Source organism: Oncorhynchus keta, chromosome 17 (assembly GCF_023373465.1).
Source record: "Oncorhynchus keta strain PuntledgeMale-10-30-2019 chromosome 17, Oket_V2, whole genome shotgun sequence".
Classification (NCBI taxonomy): domain Eukaryota; kingdom Metazoa; phylum Chordata; class Actinopteri; order Salmoniformes; family Salmonidae; genus Oncorhynchus; species Oncorhynchus keta.
The window spans coordinates 54,982,688-55,002,820 of NC_068437.1; the positions used below are offsets into that span (position 1 = coordinate 54,982,688).

The following is a 20,133-nucleotide window of genomic DNA, read 5'->3' on the forward strand; positions in this document are numbered from 1 at the left end:
GATGGAGAGAGAGGAACAGAACAAACAAACAATGCGCCATCCACAACTTTGATAAGTATAATAATTATTGTATCTCTCAAATATGAACACTGACAAGTGTGAAATGCATGCACCAAGACAGAAGTTAATTTGTGTGTCGACCCACATTGTTAACTTATCTTATAATGGCGCAGGGAGGAGTGATGAATATGTGTGTGCGTTAAAGAACCAAATGCTGCCCGCGGCCAGTGACGGACTTCTACGTCACAATGTGACAAATACATTTTCATTTGATTGTTATCTTAAGAGTGGGTGAGGTGGCGATGATGGGACTGGGGTTTGGCATCCTCTCTCACATCAAAACATACCTGCAGACGAGACAGATGGAGGGAGAAAGAGAGAGGGAGCATGTTTAAGCCTTGTTTTTATTTTTTATTCTAACATTGTTAGTCATCATAATAATCAGAAGGTGAAATGCAAAACTGACCTTGGATCATTAACTCTGGGACTACTGCATTTCTATCTGTATTTCAATGTAAAGCATATATTTAATAATACTTCCTGTATAATATATATAAACTGACCTGGGATCATTAACTCTGGGATTACTGCATTTCTATCTGTATTTCAATGTAAAGCATCTCTTTAATAATATTTTCTGTTGACCCGACCAAATGACCTCTCACCTCTGATCACGCCTTGCCCTCTATGTAGCCAGTTCAGATGCGGGAGGGGTTGAATTGAATTTATTTTAGGTAACAGACATATACAAGAAAATGTACAATGTGGACGTAGAGGATATCACTTGAAAGTATTCATTAAAACGTTTTGTTTCCATGGTGGTTCTCGATGGTAATAACAATAACATGATTAAAAGACAAAATTACAAACAACCATCAATACATTCATTTATATTGACGTCCTAAAAAGTGGCCCAATTCGCTGCAATTCTCCCTAACCTTAAAAATCAACCATATTCATTTCACATTAAAAACCATTTATTAATTGCACATCATACCGATCCTTCAAATAAATACACCTGACAAGCAGTAGGGGCCACAAGGGACAGTGGGGGTGGTGGTTTCTCTGACTTAGACAACCTTGTACAAATGAAAACCGTTGCTTGCTTTTTAAAACTATTATTTGCTTGATCTCCAAGGGAAGGCTTATTCCATAGACAAATGCCTGTATGGAAAAACGTGCTCCTCGCAGTACTATTTACTCTCTATAACATTATGTGGGTCCCTAGGGAAGATATTCAGCATATACCTAGGGAAGATATTCAGCATATACCTGATAACATTATGTGGGTCCTAGGGAAGATATTCAGCATATACCTGATAACATTATGTGGGTCCTAGGGAAGATATTCAGCATATACCTGATAACATTATGTAGGTCCTAGGGGGGGGGACATTCAGCATATACCAGATAACATTATGTAGGGGGGAAGACATTCAGCATATACCAGATAACATTATGTAGGTCCTAGGGGGGGACATTCAGCATATACCTGATAACATTATGTAGGTCCTAGGGGGACATTCAGCATATACCTGATAACATTATGTAGGTCCTAGGGGGAACATTCAGCATATACCTGATAACATTATGTGGGTCCTAGGGGGAACATTCAGCATATACCAGATAACATTATGTAGGTCCTAGGGGGGGGAACATTCAGCATATACCTGATAACATTATGTGGGTCCTAGGGGGGGGGAACATTCAGCATATACCTGATAACATTATGTAGGTCCTAGAGGGGGGGAACATTCAGCATATACCTGATAACATTATGTGGGTCCTAGGGAAGATATTCAGCATATACCTGATAACATTATAGGGGAAGACATTCAGCATATCTGATAACATTATGTGGGGAAGATATTCAGCATATACCTGATAACATTATGTAGGTCCTAGGGGGACATTCAGCATATACCTGATAACATTATGTGGGGGGGACATTCAGCATATACCTGATAACATTATGTGGGTCCTAGGGAAGACATTCAGCATATACCAGATAATAACATTATGTCAGGTACCAGATAACATTATGTGGGTCCTAGGGAACATTCAGCATATACCAGATAACATTATGTGGGTCCTGGGGGAAGACATTCAGCATATACCAGATAACATTATGTGGGGGGAAGACATTCAGCATATACCTGATAACATTATGTAGGTCCTAGGGGGAAGACATTCAGCATATACCTGATAACATTATGTGGGTCCTAGGGGGTCCTAGGGGAACATTATTCAGCATATACCTGATAACATTATGTAGGTCCTAGGGGGGACATTCAGCATATACCTGATAACATTATGTAGGTCCTAGGGAAGACATTCAGCATATACCTGATAACATTATGTGGGTCCTAGGGAAGATATTCAGCATATACCTGATAACATTATGTAGGTCCTAGGGAAGACATTCAGCATATACCAGATAACATTATGTGGGTCCTGGGGGGATATTCAGGATAACATTCAGCATATACCTGATAACATTATGTGGGTCCTAGGGGGATATTCAGCATATACCTGATAACATTATGTGGGGGGGGTCCTAGGGAAGACATTCAGCATATACCTGATAACATTATGTAGGGACATTCAGCATATAGGGGGACATTCAGCATATACCTGATAACATTATGTGGGTCCTAGGGGGGACATTCAGCATATACCTGATAACATTATAGGTCCTAGGGGGGACATTCAGCATATACCAGATAACATTATGGGGAAGATATTCAGCATATACCAGATAACATTATGTGGGTCCTAGGGATATTCAGATATTAACATTAGCATATACCTGATAACATTATGTAGGTCCTAGGGGGGGACATTCAGCATATACCAGATAACATTATGTAGGTCCTAGGGAAGATATTCAGCATATACCTGATAACATTATGTTGGGGGGTCCTACCAGATAACATTATGTGGGGGGAAGACATTCAGCATATACCAGATAACATTATGTAGGTCCTAGGGAAGATATTCAGCATATACCTGATAACATTATGTGGGTCCTAGGGAAGATATTCAGCATATACCTGATAACATTATGTAGGTCCTAGGGGGAACATTCAGCATATACCAGATAACATTATGTAGGTCCTAGGGAAGATATTCAGCATATACCTGATAACATTATGTGGGTCCTAGGGAAGACATTCAGCATATACCAGATAACATTATGTGGGTCCTAGGGAAGATATTCAGCATATACCAGATAACATTATGTGGGGGGGTACCCTATGTGGGGGGAAGACATTCAGCATATACCCAGATAACATTAGGTCCTAGGGGGGACATTCAGCATATACCTGATAACATTATACATTCAGCATATACCAGATAACATTATGTAGGTCCTAGGGAAGATATTCAGCATATACCTGATAACATTATGTAGGTCCTATGGGAAGACATTCAGCATATACCAGATAACATTATGTGGGGGGAAGACATTCAGCATATACCAGGGAAGACATTCAGCATATACCAGATAACATTATGTAGGTCCTAGGGGGGACATTCAGCATATACCAGATAACATTATGTGGGTCCTAGGGAGGACATTCAGCATATACCAGATAACATTATGTGGGTCCTAGGGAAGATATTCAGCATATACCAGATAACATTATGTGGGTCCTAGGGGGGACATTCAGCATATACCAGATAACATTATGTAGGTCCTAGGGGGGACATTCAGCATATACCAGATAACATTATGTGGGGGATTCAGCATTCAGCATATACCAGATAACATTATGAAGATTCAGCATATACCAGATAACATTATGGGGGGATATTCAGCATATACCAGATAACATAACATTATGTGGGATAACTGGGTCCTAGGGGAACATTCAGCATATACCAGATAACATTATGTAGGTCCTAGGGAAGACATTCAGCATATATACCAGATAACATTATGTGGGTCCTAGGGAAGACATTCAGCATTCAGCATATACCAGATAACATTATGTGGGTCCTAGGGAAGACATTCAGCATATACCAGATAACATTATGTAGGTCCTATGGGGCATATACCAGACATTCAGCATATACCAGATAACATTATGTGGGGGGACATTCAGCATATACCAGATAACATTATGTAGGTCCTAGGGGGAAGACATTCAGCATATACCAGATAACATTATGTCCTGGGGGGGATATTCAGCATATAGATAACATTATGTAGGAAGATATTCAGCATATACCAGATAACATTATGTGGGTCCTAGGGAAGATATTCAGCATATACCAGATAACATTATGTGGGTCCTAGGGAAGATATTCAGCATATACCAGATAACATTATGTAGGTCCTAGGGAAGATATTCAGCATATACCAGATAACATTATGTAGGGGGGGGGACATTCAGCATATACCAGATAACATTATGGGTCCTGGGTCCATTAGGGATAACATTAGATATTCAGCATATACCAGATAACATTATGTGGGGAAGATATTCAGCATATACCTGGGGTCCTAGGGAAGATATTCAGCATATACCTGATAACATTATGTAGGGGTCCATATACCAGATAACATTATGGGGGGGATATTCAGCATATACCTGATAACATTATGTGGGTCCTAGGGAAGGTCATATACCAGATAACATTATGTAGGGGGAAGACATTCAGCATATACCAGATAACATTATGTGGGTCCTAGGGAAGACATTCAGCATATACCAGATAACATTATGTGGGTCCTAGGGAAGATATTCAGCATATACCAGATAACATTATGTGGGTCCTAGGGAAGATATTCAGCATATACCAGATAACATTACCTAGATAACATTATGAAGGGGGACATTCAGCATATACCAGATAACATTATGTAGGTCCTAGGGGGAAGACATTCAGCATATACCTGATAACATATACCTGATAACATTATGTGGGTTATTCAGCATATACCAGATAACATTATGTGGTCCTAGGGAAGATATTCACATTATGATAACATTATGTGGGGGGGAACATTCAGCATATACCAGATAACATTGTGGGTCCTAGGGAAGATATTCAGCATATACCAGATAACATTACGTGGGTCCTAGGGAAGATATTCAGCATATACCCGATAACATTATGTAGGTCCTAGGGGGGGGAAGATATTCAGCATATACCTGATAACATTATGTGGGTCCTAGGGAAGACATTCAGTACCTAACATTATGTGGGGGAAGACATTCAGCATATACCAGATAACATTATGTGGGGGGGGGGGGACATTCAGCATATACCAGATAACATTATGTGGGTCCTAGGGGGAACATTCAGCATATACCAGATAACATTATGTAGGTCCTAGGGGGAACATTCAGCATATACCAGATAACATTATGTGGGTCCTAGGGGGAACATTCAGCATATACCAGATAACATTATGTAGGTCCTAGGGGGGACATTCAGCATATACCAGATAACATTATGTGGGTCCTAGGGAAGATATTCAGCATATACCAGATAACATTATGTAGGTCCTAGGGAAGATATTCAGCATATACCAGATAACATTATGTTGGGGGGGGGACATTCAGCATATACCTGATAACATTATGTGGGTCCTAGGGGGGACATTCAGCATATACCAGATAACATTATGTAGGTCCTAGGGAAGACATTCAGCATATACCAGATAACATTATGTAGGTCCTAGGGAAGATATTCAGCATATACCTGATAACATTATGTGGGTCCTAGGGAAGATATTCAGCATATACCAGATAACATTATGTGGGTCCTAGGGAAGATATTCAGCATATACCAGATAACATTATGTGGGTCCTAGGGGGGACATTCAGCATATACCAGATAACATTATGTAGGTCCTAGGGGGGACATTCAGCATATACCAGATAACATTATGTGGGTCCTAGGGAAGATATTCAGCATATACCAGATAACATTATGTGGGTCCTAGGGAGGATATTCAGCATATACCAGATAACATTATGTGGGTCCTAGGGAAGATAACATTATTCAGCATATACATGATAACATTATGTAGGTCCTAGGGGGGGGGGTCCTAGGGAAGATATTCAGCATATACCAGATAACATTATGTGGGTCCTAGGAAGATATTCAGCATATACCTGATAACATTATTATCCTAGGGGTCCTAGGGGGGAAGACATTCAGCATATACCATATACCAGATAACATTATGTAGGTCCTAGGGAAGATATTCAGCATATACCTGATAACATTATGTAGGTCCTAGGGGGGACATTCAGCATATACCAGATAACATTATGTAGGTCCTAGGGAAGACATTCAGCATATACCTGATAACATTATGTGGGTCCTAGGGAAGATATTCAGCATATACCAGATAACATTATGTGGGTCCTAGGGAAGATATTCAGCATATACCAGATAACATTATGTAGGTCCTAGGGAAGATATTCAGCATATACCTGATAACATTATGTAGGTCCTAGGGGGAACATTCAGCATATACCAGATAACATTATGTAGGTCCTAGGGAAGATATTCAGCATATACCTGATAACATTATGTGGGTCCTAGGGGGAACATTCAGCATATACCAGATAACATTGGGTCCTGGGGGGATATTCAGTACCAGATAGGGGGACATTCAGCATATACCAGATAACATTATGTGGGTCCTAGGGAAGATATTCAGCATATACCTGATAACATTATGTGGGTCCTAGGGAAGATATTCAGCATATACCTGATAACATTATGTGGGTCCTAGGGAAGATATTCAGCATATACCAGATAACATTATGGGGGATAACATTATTCAGCATTCAGCATATACCTGATAACATTATGTAGGTCCTAGGGAAGACATTCAGCATATACCAGATAACATTATGTGGGTCCTAGGGAAGACATTCAGCATATACCAGATAACATTATGTGGGTCCTAGGGAAGATATTCAGCATATACCTGATAACATTATGTAGGTCCTAGGGGGACATTCAGCATATACCTGATAACATTATGTGGGTCCTAGGGAAGATATTCAGCATATACCTGATAACATTATGTAGGTCCTAGGGAAGATATTCAGCATATACCAGATAACATTATGTGGGTCCTAGGGGGAACATTCAGCATATACCAGATAACATTATGTAGGTCCTAGGGAAGATATTCAGCATATACCTGATAACATTATGTGGGTCCTAGGGAAGATATTCAGCATATACCAGATAACATTATGTGGGTCCTAGGGGGAACATTCAGCATATACCTGATAACATTATGTGGGTCCTAGGGGGTACCTGATAACATTATGGGGGAAGACATTCAGCATATACCAGATAACATTATGTAGGTCCTAGGGGGGACATTCAGCATATACCTGATAACATTATGTGGGTCCTAGGGGGAACATTCAGCATATACCAGATAACATTATGTAGGTCCTAGGGGGAGACATTCAGCATATACCAGATAACATTATGTGGGTCCTAGGGGGAGCATTCAGCATATACCTGATAACATTATGTAGGTCCTAGGGAAGATATTCAGCATATACCTGATAACATTGTGGGTCCTAGGGAAGATATTCAGCATATACCTGATAACATTATGTGGGTCCTAGGGAAGATATTCAGCATATACCAGATAACATTATGTGGGGGGGGGGGGGACATTCAGCATATACCTGATAACATTATGTGGGTCCTAGGGAAGACATTCAGCATATACCAGATAACATTATGTAGGTCCTAGGGGGGACATTCAGCATATACCAGATAACATTATGTGGGTCCTAGGGAAGATATTCAGCATATACCAGATAACATTATGTGGGTCCTAGGGAAGATATTCAGCATATACCAGATAACATTATGTGGGTCCTAGGGAAGATATTCAGCATATACCTGATAACATTATGTGGGTCCTAGGGAAGATATTCAGCATATACCTGATAACATTATGTGGGTCCTAGGGAAGATATTCAGCATATACCTGATAACATTATGTAGGTCCTAGGGGGGACATTCAGCATATACCCGATAACATTATGTGGGTCCTGGGGAAGATATTCAGCATATACCCGATAACATTACGTGGGTCCTAGGGAAGATATTCAGCATATACCCGATAACATTATGTAGGTCCTAGGGAGGGGGAACATTCAGCATATACCAGATAACATTATGTAGGTCCTAGGGGGTACCAGATAACATTATGTAGGTGGGGGGGGACATTCAGCATATACCAGATAACATTATGTGGGTCCTAGGGAAGATATTCAGCATATACCCGATAACATTATGTAGGTCCTAGGGGGAAGATATTCAGCATATACCAGATAACATTATGTGGGTCCTAGGGAAGACATTCAGCATATACCAGATAACATTATGTGGGTCCTAGGGAAGATATTCAGCATATACCAGATAACATTATGTAGGTCCTAGGGAAGATATTCAGCATATACCAGATAACATTATGTAGGTCCTAGGGAAGACATTCAGCATATACCAGATAACATTATGTGGGTCCTACCAGATAACATTATGTGGGGGAAGATATTCAGCATATACCAGATAACATTATGTGGGTCCTAGGGAAGATATTCAGCATATACCAGATAACATTATGTGGGTCCTAGGGAAGATATTCAGCATATACCCGATAACATTATGTGGGTCCTAGGGAAGATATTCAGCATATACCCGATAACATTATGTGGGTCCTAGAGAAGGGGAATATTCAGCATATACCCGATAACATTATGTGGGTCCTAGGGAAGATATTCAGCATATACCTGATAACATTATTTTGCATGACCTGCATTCTCTTGTTCAGCTTTTTTGATAGCCCACTATACCAAGCAGCGCAGGCATATGCAAAATTACACTGAATCAAGGTTGAGACAAGCGGTTTCTTAACTTTGATGTTAAAATATCTAGTGTTACGATAGAAATGTTAATTTGTTTGCCATTTTAGAAAGAATTTTAAGCAGCAATCAGGTCTTCAGAAAGGGATTGATCTCGGGACACGGAGACAATGTGTTGATCCTTCCCCTTTATCTTGTCAGCCCTAAGCAATCTACGTTTTGTTCCAAACAAAATCGATTCAGTTTTTCACAAATGTCGCGACAATTTGTTGTCAGTCAAGCAATCTCTAACAAAATGCAATTCCTGTCCGATTGAAACAGTCATTTTCTGTGCCCACTGCTGACACATCGAGTATCTCATCTCTAGATTGCACCCATCATCCCTGCTTGTGTCCCGTATCCCAATGTTTGGGGTCATTTAAACGGCATACAAGCATATAAATGTGACTTTGATACTTTACAGCTTCATCATACAACAAGGGGGTTTGATTAGCTCCACACTATGTGAACAAACAAACTACAAATGTGTGGGCCAACCCTGCATTCATTTAACTAACAGTCAGTTAAGAACAAATTCTTATTTTCAATGACGGCCTGGGAACAGTGGGTTAACTGCCTTGTTCAGGGGCAGACGACAGATTTGTAACTTTGTCAGCTCTGGGATTTGAACTTGCAACCTTCCGGTTACTAGTCCAGCTCTAACCACTAGGCTACCCTGCCACCCCTTATTGAGAAAATAAGGTAGTTAAATAGACAGTCAACCTGAATCTGTGTGGTGAAGATATTCACCTGGTGTCCACACGAAGTGGCTGCGGACTTTAGGCTGAAAACATGCACAGACACACGAGGACAAACAATACAACATATAGATAACATTATGTGGGTCCTATAGAAATAATGAAGTGTCTTACTGTTCTCCATGGTTGGCCCTCTTGCCTATTCTAACATTATGTTGGTCCTAGGGAAGATATTCAGCATATTCTCCATTGGTTGGCCCTCTTGCCTATTCTCCATGGTTGGGTCCTAGGGAAGATATTGCCTATTCTAACATGGTGTGGCCCTCTTGCCTATTACCTCCATGGTTGGATATTCTTGCCTATACCTCCATGGTTGGCCCTCTTGCCTATTCTCCATTGGTTGGAAGATATTCAGCTTGCCTGATAACTCCATGGTTGGAAGATCTTGCCTATTCTCCATGGTTGAAGATATTGCCTATTCTCCATGGTTGGCCCCCTTGCCTATTCTCCAGATGGTTGGATATTCCCCTTAACATTATTTCCTATGGTTGGCCTATACCTATTCTCCATGAAGATATTCAGCCCCCTTGCCTATTCTCCATGAAAAAACATTGGCCCAGATAACATTATCCATGGTTGGCCCCCTTAACATTATTGTCCTATGGTTGGCCCCTTGCCTGATAACTCCATGGTTGGCCCCTTGCCTATTCTCCATGGTTGGCCCTATAGTCATTTATGTGGGTCCTAGGGAAGATATCCATGGTTGGCCCCATTTGCCTAGGAAGATATTATTCTCCATGGTTGGCCCCCTTGCCTATTCTTCTTGCCTATTCTCCATGGTTTGTTCCAAACCCCAGTTTTTCCAAATTCTCCAATTTGTTGGCAATCCTAATTCTCCAAATGGTGCTCTTCCCTATTCTCCATGGTTGCCCTCTTGCCTATTCTCCATGGTTGGCCCCTTGCCTATTCTCCATGGTTGGCCGTATCTCCTTGCCTATTCTCCATGGTTGGCCCCCTTGATACAAACTATTCCCATGGTTCTTGCCTATTCTCCATGGTTGGCCCTCTTGCCTATTCTCCATGGTTTCTTGCCTATTCTCCATGGTTGGCCCTCTTGCCTATTCTCCATGGTTGGCCCTCTTGCCTATTCTCCATGGTTGCCCTCTGCCTATTCTCCATGGTTGGCCCTCTTGCCTATTCTCCATGGTTGGCCCTCTTGCCTATTCTCCATGGTTGGCCCTCTTGCCTATTCTCCATGGTTGGCCCTCTTGCCTATTCTCCATGGTTGGCCCTCTTGCCTATTCTCCATGGTTGGCCCTCTTGCCTATTCTCCATGGTTGGCCCTCTTGCCTATTCTCCATGGTTGGCCCTCTTGCCTATTCTCCATGGTTGGCCCTCTTGCCTATTCTCCATGGTTGGCCCTCTTGCCTATTCTCCATGGTTGGCCCTCTTGCCTATTCTCCATGGTTGGCCCTCTTGCCTATTCTCCTTTGAAGGTGGAAGAAGCCACAGTTATACACCTGAGCCTGCTTACTGCACAACACAATCCATCAATCAGATTGATATATGAGTGGGTAGGTGTGGGTTATGGGTGTCTAACATCAAAGGGACTTAAAATAACCTGTTCTGTTTTGTGTCTACCTAAACACACCTTTACCACTTTACCTAAACAGCACCCTTTACCTAAACAGCACCTTTACCTAAACAGCACCTTTACCTAAACAGCACCCTTACCTAAACCTTACCTAAACAGCACCCTTACCTAAACAGCACCCTTACCTAAACAGCACCCTTACCTAAACAGCACTTTACCCTTACCTAAACAGCACCCTTACCTGAGAAATTGAAAGAAACTGGGAATTGAATAACTGCAGTTGACATAGTCAAGTAAATGAAAGAATAGTCTTATTGCAATGTGAATGGCTCTTCAAAGAGCCTTTGGTTGTGCATAGTGTAGTCTATGGTGTTGCCAGGAAACAGCACCCTCTTCAAAGAAGTAGGAGGTGAAGATCTCCTGCACCCGGATTGCCTCTTCCTGTGTTGTTGGATCCCATCCATGAAACATCCTGCAGAGCAGCAGACTTCCCCTCTGGGACACGGCGGCGAGCTGCAGATCCTCTCCTGGTCCTCGTGTCCATCCTCATGAAGTTACGCAGGACACAGGTAGCCTGCACACACCTGAATTTCCCCAGGAGACAGTCCCAGATGGCCCTGGTCACCCAACCTTGCAGTGCCCTGGTCACCCGACCGTGCAGTGCCCTGGTCACCCGACCGTGCAGTGCCCTGGTCACCCGACCGTGCAGTGCCCTGGTCACCCGACCGTGCAGTGCCCTGGTCACCCGACCGTGCAGTGCCCTGGTCACCCGACCGTGCAGTGCCCTGGTCACCCGACCGTGCAGTGCCCTGGTCACCCGACCGTGCAGTGCCCTGGTCACCCGACCGTGCAGTGCCCTGGTCACCCGACCGTGCAGTGCCCTGGTCACCCGACCGTGCAGTGCCCTGGTCACCCGACCGTGCAGTGCCCTGGTCACCCGACCTTGCAGTGCCCTGGTCACCCGACCTTGCAGTGTCCTGGTCACCCGACCTTGCAGTGTCCTACACGGTAACTGTAGGCAACCGTTTTGAAGTCATCTCCAGTTATAAGGTATCTGTAGGAATATGGAACATAATGTCATTGTTCGACTTTAACAAAACCAGGTCATTGTGGGTTACTAAAGTATAATATCCCTGATAACAAATCATGATAATATTGGATAGACAGATGCATGTAAACACACATGTGCATGTAAACACACATGTGCATGTAAACACACATGTGCATGTATAGCATGTGACAACAGCAGGATCACATGGCCACCTCTAATGGGCTGTTCTGCTGGCTTCTCTGCGGGGGTGGCCACCTCTGTAATGGGCTGTTCTCTGTCACAAGACAGTCTGTTCCTCTCCTCCAGCAGTCTGTTCCTCTCCTCCAGCAGTCTGTTCCTCTCCTCCAGCAGTCTGTTCCTCTCCTCCAGCAGTCTGTTCCTCTCCTCCAGCAGTCTGTTCCTCTCCTCCAGCAGTCTGTTCCTCTCCTCCAGCAGTCTGTTCCTCTCCTCCAGCAGTCTGTTCCTCTCCTCCAGCAGTCTGTTCCTCTCCTCCAGCAGTCTGTTCCTCTCCTCCAGCAGTCTGTTCCCCTCCTCCAGCAGTCTGTTCCCCTCCTCCAGCAGTCTGTTCCTCTCCTCTACTGCTTGTCTACAGTTGCAGACATGTTTCTCTCCACCTTCAGCTCTCCGGGTCTGGTTGAGGGGTTGTTGTTGAGCTGGACTGTTTTTTGTGCTGACTCTCAATCTCCTCTCCTTCTCTCGTTCATATTATGGGGACATACAGGGTACGAAGTGTGTAGAGGGTCATATATAATAATCTATTGATTGATGAATTGATTGGTTGATTGATTGATAAGGCCTGATGACGTTATTCTAGTCCTATACCTCCATCGTGAGTTAGGAGGAGGAGGAGGTGTGGTGAGCTTTAGTGTTAATACTGGAGAAAGGCCTGTCCCAGTCTCCTCTATATGTACCACTAATGTAAATGTAAATATCAAAACAGATACCAAACATTAAGAAACTATAAGGAAGAGAAGAGTAACTGCAATGAAATAAACCAGAGACCTGTGGAAAGAAGCCCCCTGATCTCCTCGTGTCCACCAGCAGGGGAGGACACAACACCTCAGCTCAGGACACAACACAACACCTCAGCTCAGGACACAACACAACACCTCAGCTCAGGACACAACACAACACCTCAGGACACAACACAACACCTCAGCTCAGGACACAACACAACACCTCAGCTCAGGACACAACACAACACCTCAGCTCAGGACACAACACAACACCTCAGCTCAGGACACAACACCTCAGCTCAGGACACAACACCTCAGCTCAGGACACAACACCTCAGCTCAGGACACAACACCTCAGCTCAGGACACAACACCTCAGCTCAGGACACAACACCTCAGCTCAGGACACAACACAACAGCTCAGGACACAGCTCAGGACACAACACAACAGCTCAGGACACAACACCACACAACACCTCAGCTCAGGACACAACACCTCAGCTCAGGACACAACACCTCAGCTCAGGACACAACACCTCAGCTCACGACACAACACCTCAGCTCAGGACACACGACACCTCAGCTCAGGACACAACACCTCAGCTCAGGACACAACACCTCAGCTCAGGACACAACACCTCAGCTCAGGACACGACACGACACCTCAGCTCAGGACACGACACGACACCTCAGCTCAGGACACGACACGACACCTCAGCTCAGGACACGACACCTCAGCTCAGGACACGACACCTCAGCTCAGGACACGACACCTCAGCTCAGGACACGACACCTCAGCTCAGCTCAGGACACGACACCTCAGCTCAGGACACGACACCTCAGCTCAGGACACAACACCTCAGCTCAGGACACAACACCTCAGCTCAGGACACAACACCTCAGCTCAGGACTCAGGACACGACACCTCAGCTCAGGACACGACACACAGGACACCTCAGCTCAGGACACACGACACCTCAGCTCAGGACACGACACGACACCTCAGCTCAGGACACGACACGACACCTCAGCTCAGGACACGACACGACACCTCAGCTCAGGACACGACACACCTCAGCTCAGGACACGACACGACACCTCAGCTCAGGACACGACACCTCAGCTCAGGACACACACGACACCTCAGCTCAGGACACGACACGACACCTCAGCTCAGGACACGACACGACACCTCAGCTCAGGACACGACACGACACCTCAGCTCAGGACACGACACGACACCTCAGCTCAGGACACGACACGACACCTCAGCTCAGGGACACGAGCTCACGACACCTCAGCTCAGGACACGACACGACACCTCAGCTCAGGACACGACACGACACACCTCAGCTCAGGACACGACACGACACCTCAGCTCAGGACACGACACGACACCTCAGCTCAGGACACGACACGACACCTCAGCTCAGGACACGACACGACACCTCAGCTCAGGACACGACACGACACCTCAGCTCAGGACACGACACGACACCTCAGCTCAGGACACGACACGACACCTCAGCTCAGGACACGACACGACACCTCAGCTCAGGACACGACACGACACCTCAGCTCAGCGACACCTCAGCTCACGACACGACACGACACCTCAGCTCAGGACACGACACCTCAGCTCAGGACACACCGACAGCTCAGCTCACGACACGACACGACACCTCAGCTCAGGACACGACACCTCAGCTCAGGACACACGACACCTCAGCTCAGGACACGACACGACACCTCAGCTCAGGACACGACACGACACCTCAGCTCAGGACACGACACACGACACCTCAGCTCAGACACGACACGACACGACACCTCAGCTCAGGACACGACACGACACCTCAGCTCAGGACACGACACGACACGACACCTCAGCACAGGACACGACACGACACCTCAGCTCAGGACACGACACGACACACCTCAGCTCAGGACACGACACGACACCTCAGCTCAGGACACGACACGACACCTCAGCTCAGGACACGACACGACACCTCAGCTCAGGACACGACACGACACGACACCTCAGCTCAGGACACGACACGACACGACACCTCAGCTCAGGACACGACACGACACGACACCTCAGCTCAGGACACGACACACGACACCTCAGCTCACGACACGACACGACACCTCAGCTCAGGACACGACACGACACCTCAGCTCAGGACACGACACGACACCTCAGCTCAGGACACGACACGACACCTCAGCTCAGGACACGACACGACACCTCAGCTCAGGACACGACACCTCAGCTCAGGACACGACACGACACACCTCAGCTCAGGACACGACACGACACGACACCTCAGCTCAGGACACGACACGACACACCTCAGCTCAGGACACGACACCTCAGCTCAGGACAGACACGACACCTCAGCTCAGGACACACGACACCTCAGCTCAGGACACGACACGACACACACACCTCAGCTCAGGACACGACGACACGACACCTCAGCTCAGGACACGACACGACACACGACACTTCAGCTCAGGGACACGACACTCAGCTCAGGACACGACACGACACCTCAGCTCAGGACACGACACGACACACACAGCTCAGCTCAGGACACGACACTCAGCGACACGACACCTCAGCTCAGGACACGACACTCAGCTCAGGACACACACTCAGCTCAGGACACGACACGACACCTCAGCACAGGACACGACACGACACCTCAGCTCAGGACACGACACGACACGACACCTCAGCTCAGGACACGACACGACACCTCAGCTCAGGACACGACACGACACCTCAGCTCAGACACGACACGACACGACACCTCAGCTCAGGACACACGACACAGCTCAGGACACGACACTTCAGCTCAGGGACACGACACCTCAGCTCAGGACACGACACTTCAGCTCAGCTCAGGACACGACACGACACCTCAGCTCAGACACGACACGACACGACACTTCAGCTCAGGACACGACACGACACTCAGCTCGACACGACACCTCAGCTCAGGACACGACACGACACGACACTTCAGCTCAGGACACGACACGACACGACACTCAGCTCAGGACACGACACGACACGACACTTCAGCTCAGGACACGACACGACACGACACCTCAGCTCAGGACACGACACACACGACACTTCAGCTCAGGACACGACACGACACCTCAGCTCAGGACACGACACTTCAGCTCAGGACACGACGACACTCAGCTCAGGACACACGACACCTCAGCTCAGGACACGACACGACACGACACTCAGCCCAGCTCAGGACACGACACCTCAGCTCGACACGACACACCTCAGCTCAGGACACGACACAGCTCACACGACACTCTCAGGACACGACACGACACCTCAGCTCAGACACAGGACAGCGACACACGACACCTCAGGCTCAGGACACACGACACCTCAGCTCAGGACACGACACCTCAGCTCGACACCTCAGCTCAGGACACGACGACACCTCAGCTCAGGACACGACACACACCTCAGCTCAGGACACGACACGACACGACACCTCAGCTCAGGACACGACACCTCAGCTCGACACACCTCAGCTCAGGACACGACACGACACCTCAGCTCAGGACACGACACGACACGACACCTCAGCTCAGGACACGACACGACACACCTCAGCTCAGGACACACACGACACTTCAGCTCAGGGACACGACACGACATTTCAGCTCAGGACACGACACGACACACTCAGCTCAGGACACGTCCACAGAGACCTCAGCTCAGGACATCGGACACGACACGACACTCAGCTCACGTCAGCTCAGGACAGCTACACGACACCTCAGCACACTCAGCTACAGGACACCACGACACCTCAGCTCAGGACACGACACGACAGCTCAGCATCACTGTCAGTGACATTCAGCTCAGGACACGACACGACACTTCAGCTCAGACAGTGACACGACACGACACCTCAGCTCAGGACACGACAAGACATTGTGACACACTCAGCTCAGGACACACGACACGACACCTCACGACACGACACGATTCAGCTCAGGACACGACACACACCTCAGCTCAGGACACGACACGACTCAGCTCAGGAGACACTCAGCCACACAACAGCGACACAGCTCAGCCAACACGACACGACAGCTCACGCTCAGGACACTCCACGCTCAGCTCAGGACACGACACGACATTTTCAGCTCATTTCACGACACGACACACTCAGCTTTGGACACTCAGCTACACACCTCAGCTCAGGACACGACACGACATTCAGCTCAGGACACGACACGACATTTCAGCTCAGGACACACGACCAGACACGTCAGCTCAGGACACACTACACACGACACACTTCAGCTCAGGACACGCCACGACCCCACATTCAGCTCAGACACGACACACGACACCTCAGCTCAGGACACGACACCTCAGCTCACGACACGACACCTCAGCTCAGGACACGACACGACACACTCAGCTCAAACCACGACAGGACACCTCACTCAGGACACGACACACACTTCAGCTCACATAAGACACGACACCTCAGCTCAGGACACGACACGACACCTCAGCTCAGGACACGACACGACACCTCAGCTCAGGACACGACACCTCAGCACACGACACGACACCTCAGCTCAGGACACGACACGACACTGTCAGCTCAGGACACACGACACCTCAGCTCAGGACACACGACACGCTCAGCTCAGGACACACGACACCTCAGCTCAGGACACGACACGACAGCTCAGGACACGACACCTCAGCTCAGGACACTCACCTCAGGACACACCTCAGCTCAGGACACGACACGACACCTCAGCTCAGGACACGACACGACACCTCAGCTCAGGACACGACACGACACCTCAGCTCAGGACACGACACACACATAACACGACACACCAGCTCAGGACACGACACAAGGACCTCGTCACACGACACCTCAGCTCGCACTCTCAGCTCAGGACACGACACAGCTCACACTCAGCTCTCAGGACACGACACCTCAGCTCAGGACACGACACGACACCTCAGCTCAGGACACGACACGACACTCAGCTCAGGACACGACACCTCAGCATCACGACACGACACGACACCTCAGCTCAGGACACGACACGACACGACACCTCAGCTCAGGACAGACACCTCAGGACACGACACTTCAGCCAGGACAAGACACACCTTTCAGCTCAGGACGACACGACACTCGACAGCTCAGGACACGACACACCTCAGCTCCACGACACCTCAGCTCAGGACACGACACGACACTCAGCTCAGGACACGACACGACACCTCAGCTCAGGACACGACACGACACCTCAGCTCACGACACACACCTCAGCTCAGGACACGACGACACCTCAGCTCAGGACACGACTTCACACTCAGCTCAGGACACGACACGACACCTCAGCTCAGGACACGACACGACACCTCAGCTCAGGACACACGACAGCTCAGCCAGGACACTTCAGCTCACGACACGACACCTCAGCTCAGGACACGACACGACACCTCAGCTCAGGACACGACACACACCTCAGCTCAGGACACGACACGACACCTCAGCTCAGGACACGACACATCAGGACACCCTCAGCTCAGGACACGACACGACACCTCAGCTCAGGACACACACGACACCTCAGCTCAGGACACGACACGACACCTCAGCTCAGGACACGACACGACACACTCAGCTCAGGACACCCACGACACCTCAGCTCAGGACACGACACTCGACACTCAGCTCAGGACACGACACGACACCTCAGCTCACACGACGACAGCTCAGGACACACTCAGCGGAAGCTCAGGACACGACACGACACCTCAGCTCAGGACACTCAGGACACGACACTCAGCTCAGGACACGACACGACACCTCAGCTCAGGACAGGACACGACACCTCAGCTCAAACGACACGACACGACACCTCAGCTCAGGGCACGACACACACCTCAGCTCAGGACACCACGACACCTCCTCACGACACGACACCTCAGGACACACGACCTCAGCTCAGGACACATTTCAGACAGGACAGCTCGACACGACACTCAGCTCAGGACACGACCGACACCTCAGCTCACGACACGACACGACACCTCAGCTCACGACACGACACGACACCTCAGCTCAGGACACGACACGACACCTCAGCTCAGGACAGACACGACACCTCAGCTCAGGACACGACCACGACACCTCAGCTCAGGACACGACACGACACCTCAGCTCACGACACGACACGACACCTCAGCTCAGGACACGACACGACATTTCAGCTCAGACACGACACACGACCTCAGCTCACGACACACACGACACCTCAGCTCCACGACAGCGACACGACACCTCAGCTCAGGACACGACACCACGACACCTCAGCTCAGGACACGACACACTCAGCTCAGCTCACGACACGAGGACTCAGCTCAGACACGACACTCACCTCAGCTCACGACACGACACGACACCTCAGCTCAGGACACGACACGACACCTCAGCTCAGGACACGACACGACACCTCAGCTCAGACAGGACACGACACCTCAGCTCAGGACACGACACAGACACCTCAGCTCAGGACACGACACTCAGACACTCAGCAGGACACGACACCTCAGCTCAGGACACTCACCACGACACCTCAGCTCACGACACGACACACACCTCAGCTCAGGACACGACACACGACACCTCAGCTCAGGACACGACACACTTCAGCTCAGGACACGACACGACACCTCACAGGACACGACACCTCAGCTCAGGACACGACACGACACCTCAGCTCAGGACACGACACGACACCTCAGCTCAGGACACGACACGACCTCAGCTCAGGACACGACACGACACAGCTCAGCAGGACACGACACAGCTCAGCTCAGGACACGACACCTCAGC

At 48.0% G+C, this 20,133-nt stretch overlaps 4 long non-coding RNA genes across 5 annotated transcripts; 2 read left to right on the forward strand and 2 right to left on the reverse strand.

The window, feature by feature from the left end:
* Window positions 1-1,654: 1,654 nt before the first annotated feature.
* On the reverse strand, window positions 1,655-7,908 carry LOC127908367 (uncharacterized). 2 transcript variants are annotated; one of them, XR_008067032.1, is made up of 5 exons: window positions 7,815-7,908; window positions 7,554-7,595; window positions 7,222-7,265; window positions 3,054-3,141; window positions 2,836-2,898 (listed from the first exon to the last, which is right to left on the reverse strand). It is a non-coding gene; the product is annotated as an uncharacterized LOC127908367 (long non-coding RNA). The 2 variants fall into 2 exon arrangements; XR_008067031.1 differs by lacking the exons at window positions 2,836-2,898; window positions 3,054-3,141 and adding an exon at window positions 1,655-1,766 and having other exon boundaries at window positions 7,178-7,265.
* LOC127908368 (uncharacterized) lies at window positions 2,350-3,324 on the forward strand. Its single transcript, XR_008067033.1, has 3 exons — window positions 2,350-2,407; window positions 2,983-3,070; window positions 3,300-3,324. It is a non-coding gene; the product is annotated as an uncharacterized LOC127908368 (long non-coding RNA).
* LOC127908366 (uncharacterized) lies at window positions 5,309-7,197 on the forward strand. The gene is made up of 4 exons (XR_008067030.1): window positions 5,309-5,516; window positions 5,689-5,732; window positions 6,429-6,560; window positions 7,063-7,197. It is a non-coding gene; the product is annotated as an uncharacterized LOC127908366 (long non-coding RNA).
* Window positions 7,909-15,024: 7,116 nt separating the features above from the next.
* LOC127908369 (uncharacterized) lies at window positions 15,025-16,002 on the reverse strand. Its single transcript, XR_008067034.1, has 3 exons — window positions 15,918-16,002; window positions 15,217-15,306; window positions 15,025-15,089 (listed from the first exon to the last, which is right to left on the reverse strand). It is a non-coding gene; the product is annotated as an uncharacterized LOC127908369 (long non-coding RNA).
* Window positions 16,003-20,133: the final 4,131 nt, after the last annotated feature.